The sequence below is a fragment of the Eulemur rufifrons genome, chromosome 3, assembly GCF_041146395.1.
Source record: "Eulemur rufifrons isolate Redbay chromosome 3, OSU_ERuf_1, whole genome shotgun sequence".
Lineage (NCBI taxonomy): Eukaryota > Metazoa > Chordata > Mammalia > Primates > Lemuridae > Eulemur > Eulemur rufifrons.
Window position 1 is genome coordinate 35,744,100 of NC_090985.1, and position 4,861 is coordinate 35,748,960.

Sequence of the window (4,861 nt, forward strand, 5' to 3'; positions counted from 1 at the left end):
CCCAGCCCTTGTGCCTTCATGATGTAGAGTAATCCATTGTAGCATCTCTTCTGCTAAACCCATGATTATCTTTCACCACTGTCCTATTTCTACAGCCCTACACGTAGGTGAGTGAAACTTCTCAACTGGCTGTCTTCTCACTTTAAAGATTTGGATTAAAAAGCATTCTGGGCCGGGGGGTATGGTGCATCACACCTGTAACCCTAGCACTCTGGGAGGCCAAGGTGGGACAATCACTTGAGCTCAGGAGTTCGAGACCAGCCTGAGCAAGAGTGAGACCCCATCTCTACTAAAAATAGAAAAATCAGCCAGGTTTCGTGGTGCACACCTGTAGTCTCAGCGACTTGGGAGGTTGAGGCAGGGGGATCCCTTGAGCCCAGGAGTTTGAGGTTACAGTGAGCCACAATGACACCACTGCACTCTACCCAGGGTGACAGAGGGAGACTCTGTCTCAAATAAATAAATAAATGCCTTCTGGACTATTTCTAAATTGCTCAAGTATTTTAGACGTGTCATAAGAATAATTGGCATCTGTGCTCATATTCTAGGTCTTTTGGGTTGAAATGTCATTCTGATTCCATTTGAGACTGCAGTTTCAGAAGTTTTTATAAAAGAATCCCTTACAGAGCGTATTTCAATAAGTTGACATCATAGAAAATGTAATGGAAAGATCTGCATGAAGAGTCAGGAGACCCAAGAAGAGACCTCTCGTTTTGAACTCTATCTTCCTCATCAGTGAAATGAGAGAATTGAAACATGATCTCCAGCATTGTTTGATTCTCTGTCATAGACAACATGTCTCATACTTACTGTCTGCAAAGGCAGTGGTAGTGTGAGTACTGAAAGACGGGCTTTAGTCAGTGCACTTGAGTTTATTCTGGTCTCCTTTAACTTGGTGTCACTTTGGGCAAGTCTATGTGTCCTAATTTTAAAATTGGGAATAATCAAAATACCTCTCCAGAGTGGCCTTAACAATTATACTAGTTAATACCCATAATGTCCTTTGCATACCAGAAGTCTTACTCTGACCATCATGACATGACTATGTTAAAAACCACAGGTACCATATCCGTTAACATGTATTGTTTTTGATTTATTTCTAGAGTACTCAATGGCCCTAGTTATAACTACTTTCCTTAGTCAGTGTGGCTGCTAGGCAAACCTGCACAATTTTAATGAAACATTTAGAGATCTTATAACTTTTATTAAAAACTTGCTGTGGGATAGCATCAGTTTTCTAAATGGGCAGGTGATGACCTGCATATTTGAAACTAAAACTGGCAACACACCAATTTTAAAAATCAAGCCCCAGTATGTGATACATTTCTGTAGTGAGCGTGTTCACAGGCAAATCTTTATGTCAGTGAATATTTAGTTGAGTATCCATAGAGAGCCGCGCATGGCCTGTGCCCTAGGGACTATAAAGATGAACGAGAAGCCGCAGTTCTGGGTATACAGAGGGTGTTCCAAGCAGAGGAAACCACATGAGTATAAGCAAGTGTTGGCATATATTCTCCAGTACACGATGTGAATGTTCTAGTGACGTGAAATAACCATGATTTTTTGAGTATTGTTTTTTGAAAATTTCCTAAAGACTAATTTGTGATGTTATCCACTTGCTAGCTCTGTGACCTTGGAAGCTACTTGATGTCACTGAAGCCTCAGTTTCCTGTCCTGTAAAATGGACAAAATGAGATGGTTGGTTGAAGATTAAATGAGATTTGGGTGCACAGGTAGCTGTGCCTATGGTGGAGCTAGCGTTCCGGGTACAGCACCTTCTGAAGTGGACATCACACTCACGTTGTCAGCTTTTCAGAGGTGAAAATTAACAACCCCTGTATCTGTTAAAGCATGTGGTAAATCCACTTTGTAATACCTGGTTGACATTTAAAGGTGTACAAAGCAAGCCTTTCATATCCCGCTGATGCTTAACCCTGTGAGGATCTTGAGGCCTTTGGATATGCTCTTGCCTACTCTTCCCGAGAGCCCTCCGCCCCCGAATTTCCCACCTCCTGCCTGGGAAAGTAGTGCTGCTCCAGCAATTTGCTTGCCAAAGGTGGAGTCCCCAGTGGAAGTCCAGCCCTGAGGATGCCCGTCTTCCTGAGGTCTTTGTAACGCCCACCACAGCTGGAATTAACAAGCTGATTGTGTGGTTCTTGTTGAACGCTTGCCTCCCGCTCCAGATTGTCCATCCATGAGAGCAGGACGGTGGCTCTTCCCTGCACTGCTGTATTCCCAGTGCCCAGACGTAATGTGTCACTAAGTTACACAGGACCGCGGAAGATGCTAAGTATAAAGGAAAGCTAAGGTGGATTGAGAGTGTTGGGCAGAGGCACAGTGTGCAATTTAACAGGGTGGACTGGGTGGGTCTTGTCCCAAGTGAGCCAGACTTGAAGGAGGGAGGGCAGTTTTAACAGCGAGGCTACCTGGGGAAAGGCATCCCACACAGAGCTGAGAGCAGGAGCAGAGGCCTAGGGCAGAGAGTGCTGCGGGTTCGAGGAGGCCAGTGTGGCTGGAGCCAGAGGTGTAGTGGGGTCTGATCACATCACAGTAGGACTGATCACAGTGAGACATCAGAAGGCTCAGAGCGAAGGAGTGACGTGAACTGATACATTTGAAAACGTTCATTCCTACTGCTATGCCAAGAACAGACTGATGGGAGGTGAGACAGAAGCAGGGAGATCAGTTAAGCAGTTTTGCTAATTGAGCCAAGAAATGATGGTGGGCATGGCAAAGGATGTGGTGACAAGTGACCAGATTCAGGGTATATTTTAAAGGTAGAACCAACAGGCTTCCTCCAACCTGGATGTGGGAGGTGAGAGGGGAGTCGAGAATGATCCTAGCCTTTGGCCTGAGCTCCTGGAGGGACGGATGGGAAGGCGGTGGGTGAAGCAGATTTTGCAGGATTGGGGAGATCATTTCCAGGCTCAGTAGGCACTGTCTTCAACAGTTGAGGGGTGCATTACATTTATTGTGCACTTCATTTCTATTATCATTACATTATAATATTTAATGAAATAATTGTACAACTAACCATAATACAGAATTGGTGGGAGCCCTGAGCTTGTTTTCCTGCAACTAGACAGTCCCATCTGGTGACGGGCATCTAATGCCACCACTGATCCGACAGGAGGCGGAGCTCAGGTGGTGATGGGAGCAATGGGGAGTGGCTGTAAATAACAGATGAAGCTCCACTGCCCCCACCCCAGCCCACTACTCACCTCCTGCTGTGCCACCCGGTTCCTAATAGGCTACGCACAGGTACCAGTCTTCGGCCTAGGAGTTGGGGACCATCGCCTTAGAGGCATCGGCCAGGCCGGTGGGGGAGGTTCTAGTCCCCTTTCTGGCTTAGCTGGCTTTATGACTTCCTTGGGCCCCGTCTTCCTATCTGTAAAAATAAATCTGTTCGGTCCCACTTCACACTTGGAAACGTGGCTAAGGCAACATCGGCTTCCAGGCTGTGCCCGGCTGCTTTTGGGAATCTCCATTTAACATCCTTTAAGACATGTGAGTAAACAATGAACTTCTTTTAAATTATTTGTAGTTGTATGTACCTCATGGTTTTTTTTTTTAAAAGGAGTGTTTCTGAGTCTGTAAGAGGAGTGTGCAAAAATAGACTTGATTGATTTGACGGATTGGACATCTTTGGCAATGGAGAGTAGAAAAATATATGTGTTCTTACTTCCCCACAAGGAGTAGCCTGTGTCAGCACTGCCCAGTTAGACAAAACTCAGAAATGCTTAGATGTGGCAAAATATGGCGTGGTGCTTCTATTTCCAGAATAAGGCTTTCCAGGGGTTGGTGGAAGGTTTGCAAAGATCCCTTTACCAAAAACTTTATTTTTCATGTTACAGAGGATAATTTGATGATATTCACACAATGTATTACATTTTAACAAGCAAGCGTATATATCTATACCTATATATCCATCATCTATCTATCTACAAATTTTTCTGCAAGATAATTTATATGTATGCATAGGACTGAAAAGGTTAAGTACCCAAATGTTGGTATTGGTTATATCTGGGGCATGGAATTATGAAGATTAAAATGTTCTTCATGCGTTTAGGAAAGAATTTTTCTTTAACCATTGTTTTGATTAAGTGTTTTTTTTTAAAGACATATCCTTGCTCTGTCACTCAGGCTGGAATGCAATGGCGTGATCATAACTCACTACAGCCTCAAACTCCTGGGCTCAAGGGATCCTCCTGCCTCAACTTTCTGAGTAGCTGGAACTACAGGTGCAAGGCACCATTCAAGGCTAATTTTTTTTTTTTTTTTATATAGACAGGATCTTGCTATGTTGCCCAGGCTGATCTTGAACTCCTGGACTAAGCAATCCTCCTGCCTCAGCCTCCCAAAGTGCTGGGATTATAGGCTGTTTACTAAATTTTATCATTAGAAAGGAATATATAAAATGATCCTGCTCAGAGTGGGCAAGCCCAGGTGATCTGTCTGCCTCATGAGTGCTGTCCTAACAAGGTTTATTTCAAGTCTTAATATCAAGCAGTATGAGGACAGAAAACAGGCCTGGGTCTTCACTGGTTGCCCTAGAGTGAAGTGACTTTCCGACCACTGTCTGAATCTCTTTTATGAAATGTACTGTTTCTTGCCTTATATACGTAACAGTTGTGTTGCAACAATGGATGTCCTGATTGTTTTTCTAGGCACCTCTGATTTGAAATATTCCAGGAACCTTTGAAAGATCCAGAAATTCCATTGTTTTGGCACCTGCTCTCCATCTCCCCCACCTGCCTCCCACCCTTCGTGTCTCGAGCATCCTGATATTTTTGTTGCCAACAATTTGGGCTATATAAGGAGACCTGGCTATTTCCCATCTTAAATCAAGACTCTCCAGCTA